Source organism: Lolium perenne, chromosome 5, assembly GCF_019359855.2.
Source record: "Lolium perenne isolate Kyuss_39 chromosome 5, Kyuss_2.0, whole genome shotgun sequence".
Taxonomy (NCBI): domain Eukaryota; kingdom Viridiplantae; phylum Streptophyta; class Magnoliopsida; order Poales; family Poaceae; genus Lolium; species Lolium perenne.
The window spans coordinates 228,843,759-228,856,348 of record NC_067248.2 but is presented as its reverse complement, the minus strand read 5'-3'; the positions used below and the strand labels follow the sequence as shown (position 1 = coordinate 228,856,348).

General features: G+C 39.9%; 1 long non-coding RNA gene across 1 annotated transcript; it reads right to left on the bottom strand.

The window, feature by feature from the left end:
• Nucleotides 1-8,690: 8,690 nt before the first annotated feature.
• LOC127302170 (uncharacterized) lies at nt 8,691-12,152 on the bottom strand. The gene is made up of 6 exons (XR_007852693.2): nt 11,841-12,152; nt 11,655-11,751; nt 11,413-11,567; nt 10,453-10,528; nt 10,175-10,287; nt 8,691-8,757 (listed from the first exon to the last, which is right to left on the bottom strand). It is a non-coding gene; the product is annotated as an uncharacterized lncRNA (long non-coding RNA).
• Between the last annotated feature and the right edge of the window lie 438 nt (nt 12,153-12,590).

Here is a 12,590-nt window from a genome sequence, read left to right as displayed (position 1 = left end):
TTCTCTTCAATTTCTATTTGGGAAATCTACTACTACTGCAACGGTAGTGGATGAGGCGCCAGGTGAGGAAGTGATACCATATAAAATACCTATGAAAATTATTGAACGTGTTATGGATAACCGCTATGAAGGGGATGGAACTATCCACCCTGGAGATCATTTATTGTTCTTACATGAATTATGCGGTTTAGTCAAGTGTGCAGGTATTGCTATGGATGAAGTGAGGAAGAAACTATTCTCTATATCGCTGTCAGTAAGGCGGCGCATTGGTATAAATTCTTGGATAATGGGGATTCTCTTGAATGGAATGATATTGTGCCCGGTTTTATTCTAAGTTCTATCCTCCAAGTGAAATTCACAAGGATCGGAATCGCATATATAATTTTTGGCCTCATGATGGAGAGAGTATTGCCCAAGCTTGGGGGAGATTGAAGTCTTTAATGCTCAAATGCCCCATTCATGAGCTTCCTGGTAATGTTATTATTGATAATTTCTATGCAAGACTTTCTTTTCAAGACAAGACCTTGCTGGATACTTCTTGTTCTGGATCATTTACACGCAACAAAGAAGAGTTTAAAAGGGACCTTCTTGATCGGATCCAAGAAAATGCGAAGGTTGGGAGAACGACAAGGATAGAGAATCGGGTATAATTTATGATTATAAATGCATTGAAGCTTTTATGGATCTTGATAAATTTCGTAATATGAGTGCTACATATGGTCTTGATTCTCAAGTTGCTGCAAATCTTTATAAAGCTTTTGCCTCTCATTATGAATTGCCAAAGAAGAATTTTGATAAGTATCATGAACCGTATAAAGATAAAATTGATTCATCTATTAATAAATGCGTTGTAGTTGAAACTGGCAGATCATGTTATTCCTGAAGCTTATATTGAAAAAACTCCTTTCCCTCGCTAAAATGAAGGAGTACTCTGTTATAAATAGTGCGGTTCATAAAAGTGAAAAGAAACACGTAGAACACAGAAGAACAAATAAAAGTTGAACCTGTTGTTGCAATAGTTAAAGATCTTGTGACTGAAAATGTGGAGGATGGCCATATTATTTTACGTGAAGATGCTTCTAATATTGTTTCACATCCTAATAAACCCAAACAAGTTAGTGTTCCTATGCTATCTCGTTAGAATTGGTGATCATTGCTATTATGGATTATGTGATATTGGTGCAAGTGTTAGTGCTATTCCTTATGAGCTTTACACGGAGATTATGCACGAAATTGATTCTTGTGAACTTGAAGATATTGATGTGGTTATTCAGCTGGCTAATAGAGAAACTATTTCTCCAATTGGTATTGTTCGAGATGTGGAAGTTTTATGCGGTAAGATTAAATATCCTGCTGACTTTTTGGTACTTGGTTCTGCTGCTAGTGATTATTGTCCTATCATTTTTGGTAGACCTTTTCTAAATACTTGTGGAGCTATTATAGACTGCAAGAAAGAGAAAATTTTGACTAAATTTGCTGGTGAATCTTATGAGTTTAACTTCTCTAAATTTACCAAAACTCCTTATAAAGCTGATTTGCCTAATAATGATTTTAAAATGGAACAGTGTGCATCTATTGTTCTTGTTCCTAATAATCCTTTGCAGCAACATTTGGAGGATAGCGAGAGTGAAGTTTTTAGGAAAGAAAGAGATGAGCTTGAGGAAATTTTTCTTCGCCAACCTATTCTTAAGCATGATTTACCGGTGGAAGATTTGGGTACAACACCGCCACCAAAGGAAGATCCTGTTTTTGAATTAAAGCCTTTGCCTGATAATCTTAAATATGCTCATATTGATGATAAGAAAATATATCCTGTTATTATTAGTTCTAAGCTTTCAGAGATTGAGGAAGAAAGGTTATTGGAAATATTGAAGAAACACCGAGGAGCTATTGGCTACACTCTTGATGATTTGAAGGGGATTTCTCCTTCTATTTGCCAACATGCTATTAATATGGAAGATGATGCAAAGCCTGTTGTTGAACATTAGCGTCGTCTAATTCCGAAGATGAAGGAAGTGGTAAGGAATGAGGTATTAAGACTTCCTGAAGCTGGTATTATATATCCTATTGCTGATAGTAGATGGGTTAGTCCTGTGCATTGCGTTCCCAAGAAAGGAGGAATGATTGTTGTGCCTAATGATAATGATGAGCTCATCCCTCAAAGAGTAGTTGTAGGGTATAGAATGTGCATTGATTTTCGAAAAGTTAATAAAGTTACTAAGAAAGATCATTACCCTTTACCATTTATTGATCAAATGCTAGAAAGATTATCTAAAAATACTCATTTTTGCTTTCTTGATTGTTATTCTGGGTTTTCACAAATTGCTGTTAAAACTAAAGATCAAGAGAAAACCACTTTTACTTGTCCCTATGGAACTTATGCTTATAGACGCATGCCTTTTGGTTTATGTAATGCTCCTGCTACTTTTCAAAGATGCATGTCTGCTATTTTTCATGGTTTTTGCGAGAGTATTGTAGAGGTATTCATGGATGATTTTTCCGTCTATGGAATTCTTTTGATAGTTGCTTGCGAAACCTTGATAAAGTTTTGCAGAGATGTGAAGAAACTAACCTTGTTCTTAATTGGGAGAAATGCCACTTTATGGTTAATGAAGGAATTGTATTGGGACATAAAATTTCTGAGAAAGGTATTGAAGTTGATAGAGCTAAAGTTGAAGCAATTGAGAAGATGCCCTATCCGAGGGATGTTAAAGGTATTCGTAGTGTTCTTGGTCATGCTGGGTTTTATAGGAGATTTATTAAAGATTTCTCCAAGATTTCAAAGCCTCTTACTAATCTTCTTCAAAAAGATGTACCTTTTGTTTTTGATGATGATTGTAAGGAAGCTTTTGAAACTCTAAAGAAAGCCTTAACAACTGCTCCTGTAGTTGAACCTCCTGATTGGAATTTGCCTTTTGAAATTATGTGTGATGCTAGTGATTTTGTTGTAGGCGCTATTCTTGGACAGCGAGTAGATAAAAAACTGAATGTTATTCATCATGCTAGTAAAACTCTTGATGCTGCTCAAAGAAATTATGCTACAACTGAAAAAGAATTATTAGCTGTAGTCTTTGCTTGCGATAAATTTAGATCTTATATTGTTGATTCAAAAGTTACGATTCATCTTGCAGTCATGCTGCAATTAGATACCTTATGACAAAGAAAGATGCTAAGCCGAGGCTTATTAGATGGGTGCTTCTGTTGCAAGAATTTGATTTACATATTGTAGATAGGAAAGGTGCTGATAATCCTGTTGCTGATAATTTGTCTAGATTGGAAAATATTGCTTATGATCCTGTTCTTGTTAATGATAGTTTTTCAAATGAACAATTGGCTGTAATAAAGGTGAGCTCGCGAGACAGTCCTTGGTATGCTGATTATGCTAACTTTATTGTTTCCAAGTACTTGCCTCCAACCTTTTCAGCTCAGCAAAGGAGGAAATTCTTTTATGACTTGAGGCATTATTTTTGGGATGACCCACACTTATATAAAGAAGGAGTGGATGGTATTATGCGAATATGTGTTCCCGAATATGAACAAAAAGAGATATTGAGTAAATGTCATGGTAGTGCTTATGGAGGACATCACGCCAGAGAAAGAACCGCGCAAAAGGTTCTACAATCAGGTTTTTATTGGCCAACTCTCTTTAAGGATGCGAGAAAGTTTATTTTATCTTGTGATGAATGCCAAAGGGTTGGTAATATCTCCAGACGTAATGAAATGCCTATGAATTATACTCTTGTTATTGAACCGTTTGATTGTTGGGGATTTGACTTCATGGGACCTTTTCCCTCTTCAGAAGGTAACACTCATATACTTGTTGCTGTTGATTATGTTACTAAATGGGTGGAAGCAATACCTACAAAAAGTGCTGATGGTGAGACCTCTTTAAGAATGCTTTTAGATATTATTTTTCCTAGATTTGGAGTGCCTAGATATATTATGACTGATGGAGGTTCTCATTTTATTCATGGAGGTTTTAGAAAAACTCTTGCTAGGTATGGTATTAATCATAGAATTGCTTCCGCTTATCATCCTCAAACTAGTGGGCAAGTAGAATTATCAAATAGAGAGATTAAATCTATCTTGCAAAAGACTGTTAATAAAACTAGAAAGAATTGGGCTAGTAAATTGAAGGATGCACTATGGGCTTATAGAACTGCTTATAAAAATCCCATGGGAATGTCACCTTATAAAATGGTTTATGGGAAAGCTTGTCATTTACCTTTAGAACTAGAGCACAAAGCTTATTGGGCTGTTAGAGAATTAAATAAAGATCCTAAACTTGCCGGTAATAAGAGGTTGTTGCAATTGAGTTCTCTAGATGAATGGAGAAGTGAAGCTTATGAAAATGCTAAACTCTTTAAAGAGAAAGTTAAAAAAATGGCATGATAGAAGGATTATCAAAAGAGAATTTAATATTGGGGATAAAGTCCTATTGTATCGGTCTCGTCTCAGATTCTTTGCAGGGAAATTACTCTCGAAATGGGAAGGACCATATGTTGTCGAGGAGGTGTATCGTTCAGGAGCAATCAAAATTAGCTCTCTCCAAGGCAATGCTACGCAAGTGGTGAATGGACAAAGACTCAAGCATTATATCTCGGGTGATTCTTATAATGTTGATGTTGATATTATTCAAGTGGAAACACCGGAGGCTTTCATCAAAGGGCAAATTGACAGTCCGCCAGAACTCGACTTTGAATAGGTAACGATCGGTAATGAAAAGTACGCAATTTACTTTCCGAACAATATTTTTGCTGTTTTTGGAAAATATGAAAAATTACGAGATCGAAACGGAGTGGAAAAGACGCACGAGGGCGTGCCACCATAGGCCGGCGCGGCCTGACCTGGGCCCGCGCCGACCTATGGTCTGGCCGCCTCGTCACCCCTTTCCGACTCTGGTTCGATCTGGTACTTTCCTTTAGTCGTGAAAATTTTTGCTATATAATCCCCCGGACCCCTGGAGGTCCGTATATCGTTTTCTCGACGTGTTTTGTTTCGAGCTGTTTTTGCCAGGATCTGTTTTCAGTTTAGAAGCACCATGGTCTCCAAGAACAAGGGCAAGGAGTTTCCGGATGAAGATAATCGAGATCTTGGGTGGAAAGAGGAGGACAAGGACGTCAAGGAAGAGGATGAAGAAGAGGTGGAGGAAGATTCGCGCGCACACCCGCGTGCTACCATCGCAAGCATCAAGGTGGTGGACAACCCTTTTAGTGCAAACAAGAGCGCAAGAATTCGCACTGGAGGAGCGGTTCCACGTCATTACCTAGCTCTGAAAACATCTTTATCAGGCATTCACCATCCCTTCCACAAGCTAATTTACAATAATCAACTGGAAGGGACTCCCAAGGCAGCATTGCCTAGCAATGGGGATGTAGCTGGCTCTCACCCTCCTGGAGGGAGGATGCCTGAGGGTGAAGAGTGGGGAAATAACTCCTCGAGTTGGGACTCGCCGTCGTACGGACTTCTTAACCGCGTCGAGCACAATTCGGAGATGATTCGCAATCTCACATACAAGATTGATGAGCTTCAGGAGCTTATTGAGAAGCTTGTCAGGAATTCATCACCACCATCGCCGAAGGAGTAATTCATCATCGGTATTGGCATCCCCTTGGTTTGTTCCAAGCTTGGGGGAGTGCCGCGGTATCACATCATCGCTACCTTTTACTTTTTATTGTCAAGTAGTGTCATATCATGAGTAGGGAAGTTATCATATAAGATGGGTTGCAGTTTGGAAGTATCTCTCCTTTAGTTGGTTATCTATGTATCCCTTGGTGTGAGTTATCGTTATGGAATATTAATGAGAAGTCTTATTATTTACATATTGCACATCTTATTTTAGTTTGCAATCTCTATTATATGATTTATCTTGTCATTAGTATTGGTATCACTTTGGGAGCATTGAATAAATCTATTTGGTTTTGGCAAACTTAGCATTGGTCAGTAGCAACAACACTTTGAGGTTTAAGTAGAAAAGAGAAATACATGTAGTTGTTTCATTGTCTTTCTTTCTTGTTAGCTCATAGCTTATTATTCTGAAGTTAAAATTGTTTGTGCTTACAAGGAAGATGCATGATTGTTTCTATTACATGTATATTTGTTTGTTTCCCTCAACTCTTATGCTTGCTAATTAACCTTGCTAGCCAAAAACCTGTACTGAGAGGGAATACTTCTCGTGCATCCAAATCTTAACCCAAACCTATGTCATTTGTGTCCACCATACCTACCTACTACATGGTATTTTCTGCCATTCCAAGTAAATACTTCATGTGCTACCTTTAAACAATTCAAAACTTGTTATCTCTTATTTGTGTCAATGTTTCATAGCTCATGAGGAAGTATGTGGTGTTTTATCTTTCAATCTTGTTGGGCAACTTTCACCAATGGACTAGTGGCTTCATCCGCTTATCCAATAATTTTGCAAAAAGAGCTGGCAATGGGATTCCCAGTCCCAAATTAATTAAACTAAATAGACACTCCTCCATGGTATGTGATTGATGGCAGGCACCCGAGGATTCGGTTAGCCATGGCTTGTGTAAGCAAAGGTTGGGGGGAGTGTCATCATCATAATAAAACTAAAATAAAAAGGCACTCCTTCATGGTATGAGATTGTTGGCAGGCACCCGAGGATTCGGTTAGCCATGGTTTGTGAAAGAAAGGTTGGAAGGAGTGCCACATAAAATGAAAATAATATGGGAGCCGCTCTTTGAAGGTTGTCTGACAAGGGGGTTAGAGTACCCGCTACCAGTCGTTGACAACAACAAACACCTCTCAAAATGTTACTTTTATTATCTCTATATGATTTCAAAACTGAAAAAGCTCTAGCACAAGATTTAATCACTGCTTCCCTCTGCGAAGGGCCTGTCTTTTACTTTATGTTGAGTCAGTAAACCTATTTCCCTCCATCTCAAGCAAGCATTTGAGTAGTTGTGATCAAACCATTATATTGTGATTTGCTTCATCATGTCTTTTACTTTTCCTTGTTTAGTTCAAGTTTTATCTGAATGAATATAGCTTTGCAAGTTATCAATGATTATGAGGAGACCATTATGATTGAGTATGCAAGTTGTGCCTTATAAACTTTAACATGAGAGCGCTGCTCAATGAGATAAATATAATCTGTTAATTGTTCTACGACCAAGAAGCGAAGTTTGCCATCACCAACTATGATTTCTTATGCACCTTTATTTGTGATTACCTTATACTTGTTTCAAGTTGAGTTATATGAGGAAGTTGTTTACTAGAATGTCTTGTGTGAATGAATATGATGCTTCTTGTCCGTATTTTATTTATCGACTCTTCACTCCATAAACATGTGGTCCTGTTTACCGAGTTCAGTTTCGCTTGGGGACAAGCGAAGTCTAAGCTTGGGGGGAGTTGATACGTCCAATTTGCATCACTATTTTGTATCATAATTTGCTGTTATTCATTGATATATTTCATATTTGGATACAATACTTATGTTATTTCATCTATTTTGCATGTTTCATCATTATTGGAGGATCAAGCAGGAGCCGGGATTACTGCTGGAAAAAGCACCGTCGGAACGCAATATTTCGGAAGATCAAGCTGTGGAAGGAAATTATACCAAAAATCCTATTTTTCCGGATGACGAAGGAAGCCGAAGGGGGAGCTGAGAAGGCCCAAGGTGGGGCAGGACCACGAGGCGGCGCGGCCCATGGCCTGGCCGCGCCACCTTGTGGTGTGGGGGCCCCACAGCCCCTTTCGCCTCCTTTTCTTCGCGAAACCCTTCGTCCCGAAGACCTAAGCCACAGAGGGTACCTCACGAAGAGTTACAGCCGCCTCTGCGGGGCGGAGAACACCAGAGAGAAAAGAGCTCTCCGGCGGGCAGGAATCCGCCGGGGAAATTCCCTCCCGGAGGGGGAAATCGACGCCATCGCCACCGTCATCGAGCTGGACATCATCTCCATCACCACCATCACCATCTCCACCATCATCACCGCCGTCTCCACCGCTGGATACCGTCACCGCCGTAGCAATTTGGGTTTGATCTTGATTGTTTGATAGGGAAACTCTCCCGGTATCGATTTCTACTTGTTGTTGATGCTATTGAGTGAAACCATTGAACCAAGTTTATGTTCAGATTGTTATTCATCATCATATCACCGCTGATCATGTTCCATATGATGTCTTGTGAGTAGTTCGTTTAGTTCTTGAGGACATGGGTGAAGTCTAACTGTTAGTAGTGAACTATGGTTGAGTAATATTTAATGGTATGATATTTAAGTTGTGGTGTTATTCTTCTAGTGGTGTCATGTGAACGTCGACTACATGACACTTCACCTTTATGGGCCTAGGGGAATGCATCTTGTACTCGTTTGCCGATTGCGGGGTTGCCGGAGTGACAGAAACCTAAACCCCCGTTGGTATATCGATGCAGGAGGGATAGCAGGATCTCAGAGTTTAAGTGTGGGGACCCCGAACTAGCTGTCCGAAATTCCCTGTTATGTATACAGTTCACGATCCCATGATCAGTGCGCCGTGAACACATAACCGAACTGATATCAAATTACACCATCCAATTACAAAGCGGAATAAGAAAATTACAACATGGTCACATGACCGATAATTACATAATAGCCTCGAAGGGCCTAACTAAACATCAGAGTAGCATCATCACTTCAGACGGCAGTACCCAAGTCATACGCCATAACCCTACGAACAGCGGGCGGGAAGACGTTCCTAGCTCGCATAGACGTCGCCAACTCCTTCTTCATCTGTCGAACTCCTTCAAGTCTGGCCAAGTAAATAGCCAGGGACAAAGCCGTGAGTACATTTGGAATTGTACTCGCAAACCATTTACAAGGTAACATATCAAGGAGAACAAGGTACCGAGGACTAACTAGGAGATCAAGAGGGAATGACCACTTATATAACAAGAATATGTTATGTAGAAGAGAAGAAGTGTTTTAGTGGAGTTAGCATCTCAACTTCATGGGTGAAGGAGATGAGAGAATATATCTAAGACATCACTACTTGACTCAATTTAGGAAGATCTTTCACGACATAAACACTTAGGAAGGGTAGACCCAATTTTTATCAATTCCTTTCCGACCACCTCATTGTGGTCATCAACCATTTTTCCAGTACTCCAAGTACTCCAACACAAAACCCGTTTCTTTCCTTTGTCAAACATTTTCTCAAACAAAACACATCAGGCTAAGCAACAGCCAATCCAACCGTCCATGACCGCGGACACGGCTATTCGAATAGATTTAACTCTGCAGAGTTTGCACACTTTCCCCACAAGATCTGATAAATCCGCCGGGATCATCCCCGGGCCATCATACGAAAGTATGTGGGTATCGGATAACCAGTCGAAGCCTTTCGCCCATTCTAATTAGCAAGAGGTCCTACCCTATGGAGTATGTACCTCCCCGGCACCGTGGCAGCTCACCTCCTTTTGAGCGTGGCTCCACCGCCAAGCCAGGAGACCCATAGTGTCTTCCGGACGGGTCAGCCCCGAAGGCCTCCCGTTATACTATTGTCCCAACCTCGACAATCCGGACTCGGGGGTATCCGTACCCTTGTATAGTTATGCGGTGCCTCATGCTAAAGAGAACGAACATCAAGCTAAGCCCCGTGCCCATGTTGGAGTAATGTGGTTGCGCTAGTTTGTTGTCATGGGTGAGTACTTAGGCGCCAAAGTTTTCGTAATATCCCAACCACTTTCTCATACCCATCATTTTTACCAAATCCTTTCCTTTCTCAAATTCTCACTTGGGCATAACATTATACCCAAGGTTTTAACAAAAACTTTTACAACAAGGTTAAACCTTGAGGGTTTTCCCAACCTAAAGTTTATGTGTGACTAAGATGTATAATAGCATAATGATTGCCATCATAACATGAAGGGGTGTCAAGGTCATCCATACTCCAATTGAGCATGAATGGAGATGATCAAAAAGTAGAGCAATTTTAATGATATAATCCCAAGTGTTTACTAGAATTAGGGTGTCAAAAGGTGGGGAATGTGATTCACATACTTAGAGTAAGTACGCAAAATATCGAGAGGGGACATTACACACTTGGTGGCAAGTATGTAAAAGAATCAAATTAAGCAAACCCAAGGAGACGCAAGAAATCAAGAGACCAAGGATAGAAAGATCTCAACCAAGAACATGGATATAAAGAGCCAAAGTAAATGGCTTGCCTTGGCTTATTTGTCCCTGTACTTCTTCAACTCTATCAATATAAGAATCCCAACAATATAAATAAAATCCTTGTCCAATTCCACTTCTTCTTCTTCTCCGGAATTGTTCGCATCTAGCGCCGGAAAATATAAAAGGAACACAATCAATCACATTGCATCAACAAGACAACATTCAACAATCAACAACTAACCATGCAGCCAAGGTATAACATACTAAGGACTTATAGATACCACAAACAACTTCAAGAGTTTTAATTTAGAAAACCCCATTTATTTACCTAGTAGAGGTATGAGTGCATCACAACTTAGCAATTGCCTCTCTCGGTTATCACCATGGTATAAACCAAACATCCCCTGGTAGATAACATCATAAAGAGGACAAGAGCATTAGTTTGGCATCAAACACATTCACAGTACATTTTCAAACATTTTGGGAAAAGTAGAAAACAGTTTTCCTAACTTAGTTGGCTCACACAACACAACATCCAAAATAGGAAGCAAACCATATTCCACATCATTTGAAAACTTAAGCAAAACAATAGGGCTAATGTTAAGTTGCAGAGGTTTTGTTTTGCAAGCATAAAACAAAGGTTGTCCATTCCTAATAAAGAGAGTTGGTCAATGGTTTTAAATAGACCAACAAGTTTTGGTCCAACAATGCATGTCACACATATACCTTACTAACAGTAACGAATATGCATGAACAGAGACTAATAATATTTTTCGTAGATGGCCAGTACTAATACAAGACTAACCCAGTTGGAATCACCCAAAAATATTAAACCTACCATTTTAGGAATTTCTTTGAATCTGACTGTACAGAAAACAAGATCTGTAAGCCATAAATCGTAGAAAAATCCTAAAAATATGAGACCACTGGCATTTGAAAGATATTTAAACATATATGCACACACAATTGGATTTGGGTTCAAATTGTTTCTGAAACTCTCACAAATGGATTGACAAGCTTACTGCATGTCTATACCATTTGCTTTACCTCTGGAGTTACAGAACAGGTAAGGGTTTGAAACTTGTTTGAGAAGATTAAGAAAACATTCAGTAGTCCTACAGAACTGGAATCACTCAATTTGGTTCAAATATGGATTTTTGGTGATTTAAAAGCTAACAGTCATGTCTGCAGAACACACAGAACAAGTTTAATTCACCACAAATCGTACATCAATCACAAAAATATGAGGTCAGCTGCATCGGAAAGGTATTGAAAAGCTGGTTCTTACCCAATTTGTTTCATTCAAAAATTCGTTCCCAACCTCCTGGTTTAATTCGACAAAGTCAGATCTGATCAGATCTTGACCTGTGAACCATTTCCGTTTCAGGAGGTCAATCGAAGTGAAACCACCGCCAAAATGAAGGTATTGAAGAGGGCTTTCACCTACAGTTGAGTTTGCTCAAAAAAGTTTCGTAAAACGGAACAAATCTAACAAACAGTGAATCTGCATGTTTACAGAACTTTATTTACCACGGACAATCCGTAAAGAATTTGAGGATGAGACCAACGCCAAGTTGTAGATCTTTTCCGTATCTATCTGCGGAACTTTGAATCACTCGATTTGGATCTGCACACGAGATTTGGTGGATTTTACAAGTTCGTACCAGAATCTGAAACAGCAAGATAGCAGAAATTACTGCAAGGATTTGGACGAACTTTGCTCAAGAACTTCAGATCTGAGGATAGCTCAAGCTTCTCCATGCTTGGACCAACATGCACCTGCATCAAGATCCAATCTTAGCAATGGAGGAAGAGGAAGAGGAGAGAAAACCATCTAGGGTTGGGGAGAAGAAGGAGAGGGAGGCTCTCATGGTGAGGAGGAGCTTGAGGGAGGAGGGAGCTTCATCTTGGAGTGCCTTCCATGGCCATGGCCGGCCATGGGAGCAAGGGGCAGCAGCATTTTCGTGGGGGAGAGGTAGAGGAGAGTGTGAGGGTGTGGAGTGTGAGAAAAATGACCAAAGGAGGAGGGAGTGGCCGGCCAAGGGCCAATTTATAGAGGGAGAGGGGTGGCTGCCTCCTTATTTGATTGGCCAAGGTGGGTGGCTGCCCATTTAGTGATTGGGGTAGTTGGGAGGCAAGGCTTGGAAGAGAAGGAAATGAGGAGGGAGGGCTGGCCGAATTTTCTTGCCATGGCCGGCTCCTTCTTGACAACCACAAGTGAACAAACAAAGTGCAATGCCACTTCATGAATGTCGACCAAGGTTGAGTATTTGAGGGGTTAGCTAAAAATGGTTTGATGATGTATTAAAATTTGGGAGAGAGGTGATAATAAACATTGGTGGCAATGTTGGAGAATAAAGTACTTTGAGCAATTTATCAAATTGGCCAAGAGATGATGGTGGTGATGGTGGTTGAGACAATGGTAGAGCAAGATTAAGAGAGATGGTGAGTGAAGTAACCATATAC